Source organism: Manis javanica, chromosome 6 (genome assembly GCF_040802235.1).
Source record: "Manis javanica isolate MJ-LG chromosome 6, MJ_LKY, whole genome shotgun sequence".
Lineage (NCBI taxonomy): Eukaryota > Metazoa > Chordata > Mammalia > Pholidota > Manidae > Manis > Manis javanica.
The window spans coordinates 144841376-144859381 of record NC_133161.1 but is presented as its reverse complement, the minus strand read 5'-3'; the positions used below and the strand labels follow the sequence as shown (position 1 = coordinate 144859381).

Below are 18006 nucleotides of genomic sequence, written 5' to 3'. Positions count from 1 at the left end.
TCTCAGAACCCCAGGAGGGAGGTGAGAGGGGATTTTCCTTTGCAGTGGCCAGCATCCTCTCAGCTCCCGCCCTTCGCCCTGCCTGACCCCTTCGCAACTTCCCTGCGGATTTGGGCCGGAGGAAGCTGGCGCCTGCTTTCTTGCCATGGACCTCTTTAAAGAGTAGAGGGTCTCATGGGGAAAGAAGGGCGACTGAGACACGCAGTTGTTCAAAGTAGGGGTCCAGGGAGAAGACCTGTTCTCTTGCAGCCAGAAAGGGCAGTCCCTGTCAGGGTGGTTCCATGAGCCCCAGAAGGGTTAACAGGGCCCTAAAAATAACCTGCTCCCAGCAGGACCCGCTGACTGGAACCCTCCAGCCATCTGTTCCCATTTTCTCCTGTTCACACTGGAACATCTGAAACCAGCCCCAGAGCCCCAGCCTGATCCCAAAAATAGCCCCAGCCTGCCCAAGGCACAGGCCCCGGGGGCCGGGCACAGGCAGTGTGACCAGCCCCACCGGGAGGCATGGCCCAGGCCTCTGCCGAGCCCTCACCCCCAGGCCCATGGAGGGGAGGTGTCCTGTCTGGTCCCACAGGAGGTAGTGAGTAGAGCCAGGGGCTCCAGCTCATCCCTCTTGGTACCAAGGCCAGAGAAGCTACCTGCTAGCCAAGCCGGCTGGGCCCAGACCCAGGAGCCCTGGCACCCCAGGTACTTTTGTTACATCTTATTCCCCTTTCTCCCAAAATTTGTACACTCACTCCCCAGGAGATCCAATTCACCTGTCTGCACAGCTGCCCTCATTGTGGGCCGCCATCCCTGCTGCCCATGTCTGGGCTCATCACCCAGAAGTTCCCTGGCCTCAGCCCCTCCACCATCCCACCACCATCCCAGGGCCTTCAGGATCCCTGCCCACCCAGGCACTCTCTGCATTCTCCTGGGCCCCTGAGCACACAGGGCTGAACAGAACTTTTTCCTGCGCTGCCCACACCCATCCATGCAGCCCAGGAAAGGATTCTGGGGTGTCCTCTGCATGCCATGGGTGCTGATAGGACCCATCCCTCCTCTGAACTTCAGGATGCCTCCTTCCTGCCCATCTATGTGCAGCAGGCACCAGGCATGCCCATCTGGGGTTCTATGCATATCACAGGCCTCGGTGCTGTACTGCCACACTCAAGTCAAATGCCCAGTCAGGGTACATGGAATCCAGGGGGCCCTGGGCTTGAGGCAGGCCTAGTAGCTACCATCCATGGCACAGCCCCGCACTGTCACTTCTCCCTGCTAGGACGCTCCCTGACCCCTTAGGCCAGGAAGGAGAGGAGGTGGCCATGTAAGCCATTCAAGGACAGAATGCCTTGTTGAGCCTGGTGAAGGGACAGCAGCAGGGGATGGGGCGGTTGGAGGGGTGCTGAAGCTGATGGAGCTAAGAGCCTGGGGAGGGAGGGCTTGGCCCTGGGATGTGCTGGGAGATGGAGAGGGGGACATGTCCTAAGTCCTCTAGGCCCCTTTCCAGGCCCACGGCTATTTGGCAAACTTGCAATGAAGATGTCAGCCAGCATCAACAGTGGGGAAACTGAGGCAACTAGAGGGTGGGAACAAGGGGTATTAGAATCTAAAAGCCTGACCTGGTGAAAAGATTGTCTCTGCACCCCCCACCTGCTCCTCCCACCCCCATCTGTTCCTCCCCTACTACAGCCCTCGGGAGGTCAAGGGCCCCTGTGAAGGGCTAGACTAGCGTCAGTGAGGAAGCTCTCTAACAGGCTTGAGCATTCTGTGACCTCACACTCGCCATAAGGCTTCCCATGCAGTCTGACTTAATCCTCAGAACATCTCTACTAGAAAGTACTTTTATTATCCCCACTCTACAGCTGAGAAAACCGAGGCACATGGAAGTTAAGTAACTTGCCTAAGGCACACGGCCCAGAACCAGAAGAGTCAGGATTTGAAAGCAGTCCGCGGCTGGGTTCTTAGCCACTTCACAATATACCCAGATGTGCCCTGGTGCCAGCCCTCTGTGCTTGGACCCGAGTGGGAGCCTCACGCTCGATCCCACACACACTCCTTCCTGATGTGCACCAGGCCCTAGCTGGAGGCCACCGTTCCCGCACAGGGAGGAGATCAAAGAGAGGCCCCACTCCCCACCCACCAACAGGTGCCTGGCCTGGCAGGTGCTCTGAGAGCAAAGTTCTTGGGCTGCCCCCAGCCCTGGCCACCCCCAGCCTGTTACATCCTCATCTATCCTGGCCCCTAAGAGTCAGGGGAGGTGGCAAGGCTAGGTGCCAAAACAGCACAGGGCCCCGTTGAAAGGGACCCAAAGACTAGAGGGGAGTCTGCAACCCCTCTCACTCCCCAGATGGGGTCAGAGATCAAGTGGGACTCACTAGTGAGGGGTGGCATCCCCACCTGCTCAGCCACACCTGTCACTGCTCCCCACTTTATTCACTGCATTGGAAACAGGACCACTTCCTTGGGTCTCTGCAGGGTAGTGGCCTCCCATAGGGAGGGTGGACAGACGGGAAGAGCCCTCCCTCCCAGGACAGTCTAGGAGACCTGCCTCCTCCCGGTCCGCAGCGTTCTCCAGCTTTCCCTGGTCAGACCAGGAGCCTACCGGCATGTTTGTTGTGAATTCAGGGAGTTGTTGCTAAGTAAGGACAGGGGAGGGATGGGGGAGGGGATGGCAGTAGGGAGAGAGCCAGAGAGAGAGAGAGAGAGAGAGAGAGAGAGAGTGCGTGTGTGTCCTTCGGGGCGTCCGGGGCAGGGCAGGGGCCACAGTACAGTGGCTGGTAGCCACCCTGGCTTTGACTTAGCCAGCTGAGGCCAAAGCCAGCAGAGGCAGCGAGCCGGGAGCTGGTACTTGGGATGACCAGGAAATCGTACCTTGCCCTCCTGGGGCCAGAGGGCAGGAGATCCCCGCCCCCCACCCGGGGGAAGGGATCCAGCTAAGAGGGCTGGGGATTTCACTGAAGTGGTGCTTTAACCCTTCCTGCCCCAGTCCCGCCGCCCCCACCTCCCTGCCAGGTTCCAGGTTGTAAGACTGTTACCCTCCTCCTCTGGGAGGGGGGAAATGAAACGAGAAGTGGGGGCAGAAAGCCAAGAGGAGGGCGCCCAGGACAAAAAGCCAAGCGGGAGGCTGTGGCAGACAGATCAGCCGGGACGCAGAAGCACAGAGACCTCTCACCTCAGGAATGGCGTGTCGGGATCAGGCTCAAGGGTGTGGTCTGGGGTGGGGGTTCCCTGTGGAGAGAGGGTCAGAGCTAGAGGCCCCAGGCCAGCAGTCTGGGCCCCTGCTCCTCCCATGACCCCAGCCCCGCCCCCACATGCACACCGCATAAACATGCACACATAGACACGCAGCCTGCAGCTCCAGGAAGTCTCTGAGCTACTGGGACACCAACCCCAACTCCAGGACTTCTGTGGATTGGCGGGGAGCCAGGCTTGACCCAGCTGCTGCACTGCACTCCCCCTCCCTATCCTGGACCTGGGAGAGAAGGCACTGGAAGATGCCTTGTAGTTCCTTCAAAGCTGGGCCCCACAGGGAGAGAGGGTGACCCCACGACCCAGCCTGAGGACCTGGGGGGAGGGATGGAAGGGGAGCCTGAGGACCCTAGCTTCCAGTGCCAGCCACCCCAGGGTTATCTTATGTCAGGTAAAAGAATGGTGTGGGTCCCGTGTCCCTGTGTGGTCTCCTTGGCTATATCCCTGGTCCCCTGCAGACTTGAAATCCTGGAGACCTGGCCTGGTTGGATGGGCTTTGCGGTTCGGTAGGAGGGGCTGTGTGAAGCTCCCACAGGCAGGCGGGTGGCTGGGCTCAGTTTGTACTGGGGGTCAAAGGGGAGTTCTCTTCCGAAGAATTCTGGGAGAGACGCCAACTAGAGCAAGCTGCTAGCCACCCCTCCCTCTCCCTCACTGCACTTGGGGAGGGGGCGGGGGTGTCCCCGCCAACCAGACTTAACCCTCTCCGGCCTGTGTGGCACCCAGGTCCAGGATGCAGGAGCTGGGGGGGGGCACCTTGTGTTGGACTCAGTTTCTAGTTCTAGGGGACAACTTCAGAACCTCTGCCAGAATGAGGCTGGCTCCACAGGGCCCCATCTACTACTGCCCTGCCCTGCCGCCACCTGGGGGACGTTTCCGGCCACATCTCCTGGAGGTGTCTGCAGTGACGTGTGTGTGTGCGCGTGTCTCAGAGACAGAGATTGAGAAACAAACTGAAAATTCCTTGCCCAGGCCCTGCCCCAGCCGGGTCACTAAGCACTGTAGGGACCTGCCTCCACCCCTCCCTTCCTCCCACTGAGTCCTGGGACCAGAGGCGATGGGCAGGGAGTAAAAAGGGACAGCTTATCCTTTTGCCTACCTCGTGCTGCTGTCGCCACAGGCCCCTGACTCCTACCCACGGCCCCTAACGCGCCAGCCCTCTTCTTCCGCACTCCTTTGCCACAAGTGCTTCTCTAGAGGAAAGCCCTCAGCCGCAGCCTGCGAGCCCAGGATGGGCAACTGAGACAGTCAGTCAGGTATCAGGGCTTCCAGTGCCTGACAACTCGATCACCACCCTTGTTTCAGAAAAAAAAAGAAAAAGCCCCTGACAACCTTCCCTCCTGCGAAAAACTAACTGCAGGTGACAGGAATGAGCTCAGACATCAAGAACTTGCCAGGATCAAGGCTACAATGGCAGCTGGCCCCACCCCAAACACCTCATATTTCTGGGGTGGCACATCACCCCTTAGGATTCCAGGCCCCTCTGTCTTCTGCTCAGGCTGGAAAAATTAGTGCCTTGTCTTGTTTTGCTGTCTCCCCCTGGCTAGAGAAGGCAACTTTTCTGAGCCTTAAATTAGCAAGCTCCCAGGTCTGACATTGTTCCTTGTCCCCAATGAAGCAAGTGACCTCAGGGGCGGAGGGTTACCTCCTGTTCCCCAGCCCTTTCCTTTAGAGCACTGGGCCTCCCTGTGGCAGCCACCACTGAACTAAGAGGACAAGAAGGGGTAGACAGGTGGTGCTGGATCCCTCCAGCTGCTAGGGAACTGAAGGGACAGGGGAGAGAGCCAGCCCTGGGGACAGTCTATGCCCAAATCTCCCCACTCCACTGCTTTCTCTCCAAGGACTCCAGAACTACCAGAAGCCTTGGCCCCGTTACAGGAAACCTCCCTATCAAAGGACAGAGGACTTCATGCCCTAGGGAGCTGCAGGGAGACCAGGGGACGACACCCTCCAGACATGTTCCAAGGGAGTAGAAGAGAGGCAGGAACAGAAGCAGACGGCACGCATGTGCACATATATGCACATATGCCCCTCAAAGAACCTGGGCACACGTGCAACTGAAATAAACAGACACAATTCCCAAAGACACACATCCAAGATCCCTCCTACAAATACCCCCAACTCCCCAAAAACGGCTCCTTGAGCCCCACAGAAGCTCCCATACTCACAGAAGACTCAAGAAACACCAATGACATGGGCCAGTTGCACAGAACTGCTAACAACAGAAGATACACACACCCTGGGACCCACACACACACACATCAGTAGTACGCACGTGGCCATGTGCTAGCACACAAACTCATACACACCCCCAGCAATGCACAGCGTGAAGTCAGATTAGAGGACTAAGTTCTGGGCCAGTGGGGAGGGGGGGAGCCACGGGGGTGGAGAGGTACGGAGGGATTTCAAAACAATCCTGGTTTCGAAATGCTGGAAATGCTGGATTCAGGGCCGTTCCTGGTTGAGGCTGGGGAAGGGGTGGAGAGTGAGGGGGAGGGGAGGACAGGCCAGAGCAGGGCCAGCAGCCCGCTGGAAGAGGAGGCTGGACAGAGAGAGTCCCAGCCCCTGGGGAAGGGGACCTGAAGAGACACCAGCATTAGCAGGGGCAGGGAGGCCCAGGCTGGAAAGGAGGCTAGCTGGAAAAGTAGGAAGGCAGCAGGGGCTGCCCTTCCCATCAGGACTGACAGGAAGGGGCAGCCTGCTTGGACCCCCTTACCCCATTCGCGGCTCATGGTGATTGCCTTCTCCCTGACAGAGGGGCAACCCTGGCTCCGCCTCCCCACTGGCTATCAGGGCCCCGGGATGGGCTTAAAGCCGAGGGGCTGGGGGGAGGGGGAAACAGCAAGGGCCTGCAGGGCTCAGGGATCTTCCTTCCACGGGGCCCAAGACTGCCTACACTCAGGGAGTGGGGCAGAGGGAGGGGCATCTCTCTGGGAACCCTGGGCTTCCCTCCTCTCCACAGGAGTGAGGGCTTCTGGGGAGACCGAGGCAGCGCAACACACCCCTACACCCAGGAAGTCCCCCCCCCATCCCCCCAGGGCAGCCGAATGCCCTTACTGCCCCTCCCCCGACCTCCAGGGAAAGTGGACAGCTCTCTCCCAGGGAGGGGAGGTCAGGCCGGGCTGGGGGGTGGGGCTCTGGAGGCCTGGCCCTGGCACCCAGCAGAGGAAATTCCAGGCTGCCTTCAGGGCCACCGGTCCTAGGGACATGCAGCACACAAGGAGTTCTAGCTGTGGCCTCCGTCACCCAGCCTCTCAGCTACTGGCCTCTGGCTGCTTGGCCCTCCAGCCGGCTCCCACGCCGGCTCACTAGTTAGAAGACAGGACTTAGGGAAACTGAGCACACACAGGGTGCCCCCCAGCCTGGCCCCTGGCCAGTCAGAACCCCTTTCCCCAGACCCCTGGGCACAGCCCCCACAGGGGGGCTCTGGGGTGCAGCTGCCAGGGCTGGCAGGCAGGGGCACAGATGCCAAGCTAGAGCAGCCAGGCGCTCAACAGGTCGAGCCAGTCCCTGGAACAGCCAGCCCCACCCCAGGGAGAGCGGGCCTGGCAGATGATCCCTGCCCGCGGCACCCAGCCTGTACCCGCTTGGCTCCCACAGCAGCCCACTTTCCCACGGTGCCACCCCTTCTGCCCCCTCCCTCCAGTCAGGACCAGGTCAGTGCCCAGGGCTCCTGGCACAAGAAGGGATGCCATTTCCCTGTCACCCCTCGGTGCCCAGGCTCTTAGGGTGCCTCATTACCAGCAACCAAGGAGCTTTAGGAAGAGTAAACATGGCATCAGGGCAACAAGAACCCCAGGGCCTGCACCTCTTTGTAGGCCTCTGGTCCTGGGAAGACTGGACATTCAGACACCCTGGCTCCACACAACTGCCCTCACTTGTGGGGGCACTGGGACAGAACTTCAGCCTGTGGCACCAGAGGCAGTGTGATGGTGCCCCCGGCTCCTGTCTTAGAGTCCCTGGAGGAGGGGCTGCAGAGCTGGGTGACTGCTGGCTCCCTCCACTCCTGCCAGAGCTGCTGCCTGTAACCCTGGTCCTTTCCTTCCAGACCATTCCTAGGCCCCAAGGAGCTCCATCCCAGCCACCCCGCCTTTGCAGACATCTTTTAATCTAAAGCAGGTGCCGGGCATTCCAGCTCTTGCTGAATCAACACTGCCACCCACTAGGCCTCTGCCCAAAGGCTACTGCTCTGCCTGCTCACGGACACTGAGTCTCCAGCCCAGGGCTCCCGTTTAACCCAGGTACCCGAAGTTAGGAGGCAGGAACTACTCACACAGAGTCATGGCTGCCCACTACGGATTCCACAAGCAAGCTCTCTAGGTCCCACTTTACCACTGCGTACTCTTCCCAGATTTCTGTAGACACCAATCCTTCTCCAAGACTCTGTAATCTCTTCCCACCTTAACTCTCACCCCAGTAATTAGAAACTCATTTTGAGTCCCCATATGGACCTCCAGGACCCATCTCCAGCCATGGGGCCCCTGCCACCCCAAGCACAAGAATTACTTTGGATCCAAGATTTTAGGTATTCTACCCCTCATGGGTACCCTTTCTAACATCAACGCCACCCCACCCCAAGTCAGGAGCAACACAGGTAAGCAGTAAACTCCAGGCCAGATTCTCCAAAGCCAAGGAGCCTGGTGGAGGCAGTGCCTTTCTTCCTGGCACCAGACTCCCTCTGCCCCTCACCTTCCTCACCTCTTTTCAGCCTTGACCTGAGGCTTCTATCAGCAGGCACCTCAGAGCTGACACCAGAAGGACAGGGCCTGAACATGCTCTTCCCCTGGGGTCATGAGATCGTGGTCCTGACCCAAGCAGCCAAACTTGCAGAGGAGCCAGACAGCCCCAGCCCAGAAGTGGCTACTCCGTGGTGAGGCTGAGGAGGGGGAGTAAAAGAGGAGTGGAAGCCCGCCCCCCTGCAGGTCTCACTCAGAGAGCTGCCCGGGGGCATCAGCAGGGTTACTGCAGATACAGAGGGGAAGACAGCTTTCCTAGGTAAAACAGGAAACCGAGGCCAAAGATCAAGGGGGCCTCCAAGCCCCTTTCCCAGGGCTCAACCACATGCTCAGCTCACCTCTCCCAGAGCCACACTTTTCCTCCTGCAGCAGAGGCCCCCCGAGACACAGACACAAACACACACCCCAAGCAGCAGACAGACCGAGGGAGGAGGGAGGGGAGGGTATCAGAGAAACCCGGAAGGAAGGAAGCTGGACAGACAGAAGCTGATCCTGGCTTCACTGCTCCAGAGAGACACCCTCCAGCCTCCCAGACTGTCAGGGACACTCTCCTACTCAGCTCCCAAGAGGGAAAAGGGAGAAGTACCCCTTATCCTCTCCTGAAACCAAACCCCAGCAGCCCTGGGACAGGACACACACGAGCCAAGCAAGAAGCCCTAAGCCTTGCTCCTCTTCCCCATAGTCCTTCCCCAAGGGCTCCTCCAGACCAAGCCAGAGGGTGCCTCCCCTTAGCGTGCATGGACACCTCCAAGGAACTGTGTGACTACCCCACCCACCCCAGCCAAGCCCACATCACTAAGAATCCTTGGCAGGGGAGATTCCTCCAGTCACAGCCCCTTATTCTCCTAGGCAGTGCTTGGGGACAGAGGGTGACCCCCAGTAATCTCCAGTCCCAGTCAATGTACTTCCTTCTGGAGGCTCCCTAGAGCCCAAGAAGAAATGCGGGGGTGCTGGGACCCAAGGGGCTGGTTAGCCTGGGAGGGGGACTACATCTCCCAGAAGCCCCCAGGGCAGGGTTGCCGCTCCAACTGGCCCAAGGCCGGCCTTGTTCTCGGCGCTGGGGTGGCAGGGTCCCCTGGCTGCCCCTCAGCCCTCCCCCCTGTGCTCCGGGGCTGCCAACCTGACTGGGAGCCCAAGAGTAGTCTCCGCTACCCCTGGGGGTGTCCCCCACCCCTTAAACAGTCAGGGGGTGCGTGCCAGAGGGCAACGACAATCAGACTGTGGTTCCTCTCCCCAATTCAAACTGGATCTCCCTCCTCCCGCCTCTGCTGGCTCGGCACGACTTTCGCCCTCAGCCCCAGCCCACCCCTCACCTCGCGCGGGTCGTGGGTCCTCACGCCAGGCCGGAGCTGGACGCCATGACCAGGTCAGGGTCGGTACGTGGATTGGGGTCCTCCTGCTCGCCAGTTGGAGGTGCGGAGGGGGACGGGCAGGCGGTGATCTTTTGATCCTGGACGCCTCGATCTCAATACCCGCCCGGCCCGGGAGAGGGTATCCGGGGGTCGCTGGGCGCCTGGGTTCCTGCCTCCCAACCGCGGAGCATGGTCGTGGGCGCCGGGCAGCGGCGGGAGAGCGCGCACACCCGCCGGCCGGGGCTCGGGGCTGGGGTCTCGGCCCCGAACCTCACGGCTCCGGCGCCTGCTCCTCCTCCCTTCCTTCCTTCCTTCCTTCCTTCCTTCGCCTCCTCCTTTCACTTTCCCCGAGGCCCGCGGGGACGGCGGGCGCAGGGCGGGGAGGGGGCTGTCTGGGCGCTTATTGTTGGTAGGGCGCCGAGGGTCCGGGTCGCAGCCCCCGAGCGGCGCGGTGCCTGGGGACCCAGGCGTGCGGGCGTCCGGCCGGCTGGCTCCGGGCGGCGGCAGTGGTGCAGCGGCCCCGGATCCGGGGCATGTCCGGCCACTGGCTCCGCCGCGCGCCGCCGCCTCCCCGGGCTCCCCTGCGCTGCCGGAGCCTCGCTCGCCCCTCCACTCGGCTCCTCTCCCCAGCCTGAATAAGCATCGGGGCTCTCTGGCTGCCTCCTTCTGCCTTCATACCAGAGCCCGGAGAGGCCCCTGTCAAAATAAGAGCTCCCCTATCTCGCTCGCCTCCTCGCCCAACCAGGCTCCCCCAGCCTCCCAGTGGTCTGACTCGGTAAGGCGCCCGGCCGGCTAGCAGGAGGCAAGTTGGCCTGGGAATGGGGAGGGGGTTCCATCCTTCTCTCCTCCCATTCCTGGGGACTGCGGAGACGCATCAACATCCCAGGCTAGGGAGAGGTTTGGCAAACCTACCCTCCTGTCTACACTGATTGGAAGGAGTGGGAGTTGCCTGGACTCCCCCCAGCCCCCAACACACACACATACACGCACACACGCACACACACATACTACTGGGTCCCCCCTCTTCATTGCACCCACCCACATTCATTATGCACTGAGCATCTTTTTATTCATCTCTCTTTCCTAGTAGACCATGAGGTCCTTGAGGACATAGACTGAATTTTTCGTCTCAATCCTCAGCAGCGCAAAGTGGATGCTAAGAAAATGTAGAAGTGAAACCTTTGTCTTCTCAAAAGAACTCTCTTCTAAACTCAAAGTGCTACACACACACACACACACACACACACACACACACACACACACACACACACACACCCAAGACCCTCTAGGAGGGTAGATGCAATGAAAAAGAAATTGTAAAGCACATTTAAAAAGCATTTCACTGTGTTATTTCAATGTTTACCGCAAACCTGTGAGAAAGATGTTATGACCCCATTACACTGGTGAGGAAACTGAGGCTAGCATTAGTGAGGGACTTACTCAGAGTTGCACAGATAGAAAGTGGTAAGCCCAGGACCAGAATTTGGGTCTTCTTATCCCAGGGCACTTTCTCTGCATCCCAGAGAATTAATCCCAACATGTAACAAGCACTGACTGCCTCGGAAAGAAAGGGCACTAGCAAGCCTCTTTGTTCTTGCCAACTGGCTCCTCTGCTCTATCCCCTGCTCCTCTTTACAGATGGTTCCCAGGTAGCTCTGGCCCTCACTGGCCACTCTCTCTTCTGACCACATATCACATTCATGCCACACAAACTGAGAACCTATTTATATGGTTATCTTGTTTCTCCTGTATGTATGTCTGGTTGCCTCAGATTCTTGAGGGCCCAGACCACGCTTCTCACGGCTCTCTATTCCTCACAGTGCCCAAGTGCTGGGTTCAGAGTACAGCTTCAGTATATACTCACTTGATGGGTATGATGTCAGCAGCTGGGCACTGGGCAAGGTCTGGGAGGCACAGGTAGAGAAGGGGGAATAACCCTGAAAGAAGATAACATAATAACCCATGTGGGTGCCTACCATCGCAGTTTACAAAGCATTTTTATACACGTTATCTCTTGATCGTGCTTTGATCTAATCAACAAAACTTCTCCAAATGCCTACTAACTGCTGTGCCAAGCACCAAGCAGGATTAGGGATTGAATCATTACAACCCTATGAGGTCAGTGTTATTCCCATTTAAAAGAAAAGAAAACTGAAGCCCAAGAGGCTGAGCTCTGGTGTGAAAGATCCAAGAACCTAAGATAGCACCTGACCCATGGAAACAGGGTTAATTTCCTCTCCCCTCTCCAGGCTCCTGCACATGTAAGAGGAGCCAAAAGGCCAGAGAGCTATTTCTCAAAGAGGATGCTTGTTAGAAGGAAGGGTCCACCCCATTTACATGGATCTGTCTCCCATTACATAGGTGAGGAGCCACCTGGGCTTGTTATGATCTCTTTGGCACAATATCCAATTCACAGTAGGTCCAAAAAACAACCTCTGTAGGGATGAGTGGTGGCTGTGTTGCAAGGGGTCTGTTATATGTGGTTCACAGTAAGTTCAAGAGTATTCGGCACGTCTTGTGAAGCAGCCATGTAGAGAGCTCCCCTGGGTGGGGCTCTGACTCATTCCCCCAGCGTAGGTTCCAGGTTGGGACGCGGAGCTGAGCTCGGGGCAGCCACGAGTTCTGGGTGGAACCCTGGAGTGAGCGAGGAGAGAGAGGCCGGTGGCCCTTTGCTAGAATCGAGCGGCTCCCTCTACTGGCAAATTAGGGGAATCGCCGTGTGTTTCCGTGTTATCTGTGTGTCACTGTGTCACGAGGAATGTGGCACAGGTGTGTCAGCCAGTGTCGGTGTCACTGCCGGCTTGAGTATAGGTGTGTGAGGGTGCCTGTTCGTGGCGGTGTGAGTGTGCCAGGGCAACGCGGACCGGCTTCTGGAGTCACAGGGTCACAGGGTGTACACAACACACACACACACACACACACACACACACACACACACACACACACACACACAACATTTTGTAATACATATTTTGGGCTGCGAGGTGAGGTGCTAAGGGCTGCTGATTATGAGATTACTTTCTGGAGTAACTAGTATGAAAGGATCCTCCAGCTGGTACTCCTTACCCACCCCGTGCAGATGGGAGGGATGCAGGAGAAAGGTTCCTGGGAAAAAACTGTTTCCCCCTAAGGCAACTTAAGGACCCAAGAAAGAGTTAACTTTAAAAGCCCCACGGTGACTTCAATCATTGGCTCAGGGCACTGTCAGTCAGCGTTCTGGGGGCGGGGTTTTCGGGGCCGCCTTCGGACTGCCCAGAGCCCCTCACTTGCCCCTCGACCCCCACATCCTTTTACTTCTAGACTGCGCTCACGCCCCCGGCTTGGTGGAGACACCTTCCTGAGGCTGGAGGAGGAGCGGATCCGGGCATCCTGGCTTCCCCACTCTCTCCAGCTGCCTGGCTTCCTGATAGATGGTGATTATTATATAATAGACCTGCTGGACAGAACCGTGCCAGCGCTCCGAACACTTTGCCCCCCTCCTCGAAGCCTGCCTGCCCCAGGGCCTGGCACCAGCCCCACAGAGCCTGCTGCCCAGCTCTGCCGGCGCCCCCAGCCTGTCTCCATCCCGAGGCGGGAGACCCTGGACCACCTTCACTGGTGGCCCTGGGGCCACGTTCTGGGACGGGGCGTCCGCCGGGCTAGGAGTCGGCCGGCTACCAGCAGGTCTCAGGGTCGGCCTGCGGAGGGAGTATGGCTATACCAGCGCCTCTCCACGACTGTGGGACCCACCTGGCCCCTCCAACCTAATCTTGGAATTTGGGAACCAAGAGAGGTGGGGATAGGGGCGCAGGGGCCCGGGTAGGAAAGGGACAGAAGTTTGGAAACTGTGCGGGGGGGAGGAAAAGGGAGACTGGGAGAGGGGTCGGTAAGGGCACTGGGGGAGGACTCTTATCCTGACAGGGCTCCCGCCTTCCCCGACTGGAGGGTTTGGAAAAACTGAGCAGGCAGCCAAGGCTTGCTGGAAATCCAGCAGCCCACCCTCCTGGGGACAAAAAGCTGGAGGGCGGGGGCAGGGCGGGGGAAGAGAGCACGACCCCGGGGAGGGCAGGGCCTCTTTTGGGGCTGGGAGCCCAGGGGCCAGGTCCCCAGGGAGGGGGTTCCTGGCGCTGTCTCCCTGCAGTCAGCTTCCCCCTTCTCCGTCTCTGCCTCCTCCGCGCCCCCTCCTCCCCCAGCCCGGCCCCAGTCTTGCAGATTGCGGGCAGACTTAACTCCTTGCGTGCCAGCCTGATGGACTCCGAGGTGGAGACGCTGCGAGGGAGGGACTCCAGACCCCACTCCTATCACAATTTAACACCTTGTGGCCCGAAGGCAGTCTCGGAATTTGGGCTGGTCGGAACCCTGGAAGGCTGCCTGGTCCTCGAGGTGCGCCACACAAAACCCGGCACCTGACAGCTGCCTCCTGTCGTTCACTCGTGCCAAATCTTAACTGTCCACCCTCCCCCGCCGGTCCTCTGCGTCTCTCCCTCCACTCTGGCCGCCCGGCCCACTGGTCGTTGCAAAGGTCCCTGACAGAAGGCGCGGGGACCCCGGAAGTCTGGGTTCTGTGGCTACCGCAGCATTCGTCTCTGTTTCCCGCCTGTGAGGCCCAGCGCAGGTGACCACAGCCCTGGCCTCTCTTGCCCCCAGGGGGCTCCTTCACCCATCTGCGGAGGCAGCCACCCACCTGAAGCAGGGAATGCTAGCGTCCCCCAGCTCCAGCGAGGACACGCCTGAGTAACAGGAAACCCTGATTTCGCCTCCACCTTAGCCCCTCTTCTAGGCAAGACCCTCTCCACCATCAGATTTGCCCCTCAATTCTACTATGACTGACTCTGCCTGAGGGAAGTACCTCGGACTAAGCACGAAGGGGTTAACGGAGCTACCGGGCTCTGAGTGGGAGCCAGGTGAGGCACCACCCATCTTGGCCCCCAGGTGTGAGTAGATGGGGATTGGGGATGTGGCAGAATCGCGACCTCTGGGCTGCTTTTTTTGCCCCCTGGTGGCTAGGTTTGGCTTAGCAGTCGCTGGCAAAAGCCATGCTCGGGCAGCGGTGGCAGCCAGCTAGAGTCCTCCTGCAGGAACAGCACCTTGGGAGGGGAAGGGAACCCTCTGGGAAGCTAGCGGAACGGGGGAGCTCCTACAATCCTGGCCAGGCCATCCCCACTCAGCAGGCTGCCTCAGCCACTTCTAGATCTTTGCCCTAAGGAGTCTACTTGTAGGTCCCAGGCGCCCAGACACCTGGAGGAAGACAGAAAAACTAGAGGACATAGGCCCTCTCCTGCCAGGGCCTCAAGCTAACAGAGGGGGTCAGACAAGGACACTGTGCCTCACCTTCTTTTCTTTCTGCCCCAGGCCTTCCCATTCCTCCAGACCCCAGCATCGAATTCAAGCCTGTAGCCCGGTTTCAGAGCTCCTACCTGCTACCCTGGGCCTCTTCAGCTCCCTGCCCTCTGGGTTTGTCTCCATAAAAGGACCCCTCTTATCCCAGCTGGGTGAGAGCCTTCCTCCCCCCTATACAGAAGCCCTTCCAGGCTAGTGAAGGCCATGATCTTGAAGGGTCCCTTTTCCGTCCTTTTCTTTTGCTTACCTTACTTCCCTTCCTCTCCCCATTTCCCACTACCCTCTATCGAAGATTTCCTTTTGCAGGGATAGTTCATCCAACCAGGGAAAATTCTGTCCTCCTTTTAGGCTGTGATACCTAACTCAACATCTGCCTCTTCCTCTGAGAATCCTTCTTTACCAACCCCACCTACTTACTCATTCAACAAATCTTTTTTGAGGACCTACTATATGCCGGGCAGTGGACTAGACAATAGGTGTATATTGGTGAACAAGACAGATGTGACCCTTGCCCTCAGAGCCTACAGTCTCGTTGGGGATGGACAACAGATAGGTGACTTCAGTTCAGGGTTATGAAGGCTCAGGGAGCACTTCAGGGAGACACCTATCTTGGGCTTGGAAGTCTGGGGAAGTTTCCTGCAGGGAGCAACGTCTGAGCTGAGACTTATTCCAGCCTATGGTGTGGTTCTGTCCAGGCAGACAGGACATCTCACTGGACGTCTAAAGATAGAACAGGAGCCGAGCAACGGATCTCACCAGATGTTACAAGAGATCTCTAAGGCTGCATTCCCAAGTAAATTCTCCAAGTCCCAGAAGAAAGAAGACTGGCCTGAGAGTCACAGGAGTATGTGACCTTGGCCCAGTCACACCCTGTTTCTGGGCCTTAGTGTCTTGAAATATAAAACTAGAGGGCTGGGTGAGTTTATCTCCAGGCCCTTTTTTATCAGGAAAATGGCAATTAAACAGTGGTTTTGATTTGTTGAAATAAAAACCCTCACACAGCTCTGGTCTGCTTGGGGAGGGAGAACAGAAAAATTCATAAACCCAGGAGAGGCTGTCAGAGGCGCGGCCCCAGAGGAAGCCGCCCGAGCCAGCTCCTACTCTTTGCTGCACATTGCCCGGCAGTTCTGAATCCTGGGAACATTTCATTCTTGCCGTGAACTGAAGTCAAGAGCCTTTCTGAGACTGTGCTTGCCTAGAGAGATGAGCATGCTGGGAGAGTGCTCGCAGAATATATATAGTTACTGCACTAATTTGCCCCTGTGTGTAGCACTGAAGAGCTTTTATTTTTGAATGACAGTGTTCACAGGTGAGGAAACTGAGGCCCAGAATGGTGAAAGGACTTGCCTAAAATCACGAGGCTGGGGAGTGATGTCAGAAAGCGGTGCTCAGGTCTCCTGATCCCCAGTCCAGACTCCGTCCACGCCACCATGGCAGCATTTGCTTCCAACTTTCCATTGGCCTTCTTCCTGTGTCTGGCGCATTTCCCTGTGAGGCCATGAGATCTGGGAAGGCAGCCTTGGCCTCCTTATCTGGACATCCCCTAGAGCCTGGTGCAGGGCTCTGAACAGAGGGAGGGGGGCTCAGAGCCCCATCCCCCAGCCCCCCTTTCTCCCTCTTCATGACCCTATTTACAGGCATATAGCTGTCTGGCCTGATCTAAAGGCATCTCTGGATTATACCAGGCATGTTCCCAGTCCCGTGAGGCCTAAAACCTGCTCTGTGACTTCACACAAGCTGATTACCTTCCCTGGATCTCAGTTTCTTCTCTGTCAAAACTGATTCTAACTCCTTGGCCATTTGTAGCTTGAAGTCCCAGATTAGGAAATGTTTTTAAAAGATATAACTCTAAGGTACAGGAAGGAGTATAACATCTCAGTCCGTCTGCAGAAGCCCAGCAGCCCCGGGCCATGTCTGCTCTGTCTGCAGGCACTGCTGAGCTGCCCTGCCTTCCCCTGGCACCATGCTGAACCCTGAGGAAGTTACAGGATAAGTAACCTGAATACATTCTGGTTCAGCTCAGAGGCCAAAAATAATCAAAAAGGAATCCCAATTTTTCCTGGTATGTCCAGGTGATCCCATATGTAACCTACCACAGCACTGGTTAAAATACCCTTTCCTCCTGTATTCTGCCGATCCTACATCAGCCCCTCTCTCTGCCTCTTGGTCCTCCATAGTCCACAGAGCTTCGGTCTCTCTCTTTGCCCACTGTCATCTCCTTATCTGGGTTGGCTTGGCCGCCCAGGCTCCGTTATTTTCCTTTCCCTTCACCCATTACCCAGATTCTCCCTGACACACAAGAAAGGTGCCCAGTCCCTGCGTCTCTACTCCTCTCTCCCCCCTCTTGTTCTCCCAGTTCTGTACCATAAAAGCCCTGGAACTGAGCAGGCCAAGACAGGATTTCCAACCACAGGTAAGGAATAAAATTATCTTGGTGGGGAGGGGAGGTGGGGCTGAGGGAGACAGGTTATAAATTTTTATCCAGTAACAGATAATACAAGTACCTGCCCTCAAAGAGTTTAAAAGATGGGACAATTTTTTTAAAAGACGCTATATAATTAAAAGGTGTCAATTTGCCATCAGTGGTTCCTCGGGTAGATCTGGTGCAGGAAGAGGAAACTGACCTCAGGTACAGGGAAGCACAGAGGGGCCCACGAGGGGCACAGAACGAGCAAACGCAGGGAGAATCACAGACCTTGGTGGGAGGGGGTCTCAGACCAACTACCTAGTTCGGAGTCTATCTGATGCTCAACTCTCTGCCAACATGCCTGGCAAACAGTGCATCACCATCTTGAACTCCTGTAACGCAGAGGTTCCGTTTATGAATGTCTGTTTTTCCTTATGTGGAGCTGAGCTCTGTCTCGTAATGGTCTCCATTTCTTAGTCCGTGCGCTGGCTCTGGGTATCACCCCATGTAAGTCTAATTCTTCCTCCCCATGATAGCCCTTCACATATTTGAACTTTAATGACTCCTGTTTCTTCTCCTCTTTAGTCTAAACATTCCCAGTTCACTCCCGTACCTGGCCAACTTCAAGAAAGCAGGACTATCAATCCTCTCCTTTGTCCCAATTACTAGATCTCTATTAATGTGGATTCAAATTGGATTTGCTTTTAGCACCACATTACACTCATGATTCAGACTGAACTTGCTAAAGCTCCTAATTCTATTTCACCTGAACAATTTCTGTTGTGCATTGCTGAGGTCTTACATAGACCTCTGATCATTTCATCTTCTTAGGTTTGCCTGCCATTCTCTACACAGAGATGATTTGGGGATCCTTATCTTGTCTTTCAAAGTGTTTACCATCCCTCCAGGCTTACATCTGTGATATGCGATACTGTATTTTCATCTAAGCTGGTAATAAAAATGT

The 18006-nt window shown here is 57.1% G+C and overlaps 1 protein-coding gene and 1 long non-coding RNA gene across 12 annotated transcripts in view; one reads left to right on the top strand and one right to left on the bottom strand.

The window, feature by feature from the left end:
• Window positions 1-9987, bottom strand: part of BCL9L (BCL9 like) — a 27394-nt gene extending 17407 nt beyond the window's left edge. For 4 of the 11 annotated variants that reach the window (XM_017673359.3, XM_073239640.1, XM_017673360.3 and 1 more), the window contains exons 1-2: window positions 9278-9987; window positions 3155-3210 (exon numbers count right to left, since the gene is read on the bottom strand). The gene's annotated coding sequence lies outside the window, so the exon portion shown is untranslated. Of the gene's footprint in view, window positions 1-3154; window positions 3211-4327; window positions 4524-7926; window positions 8105-9277 lie in introns of those variants that run through there. The other 7 variants (XM_036992889.2, XM_036992890.2, XM_036992892.2 and 4 more) reach the window with 3 other exon arrangements.
• LOC140843029 (uncharacterized) lies at window positions 9051-18006 on the top strand. The gene is made up of 4 exons (XR_012132691.1): window positions 9051-9330; window positions 12617-12729; window positions 13489-14199; window positions 14648-18006. It is a non-coding gene; the product is annotated as an uncharacterized lncRNA (long non-coding RNA).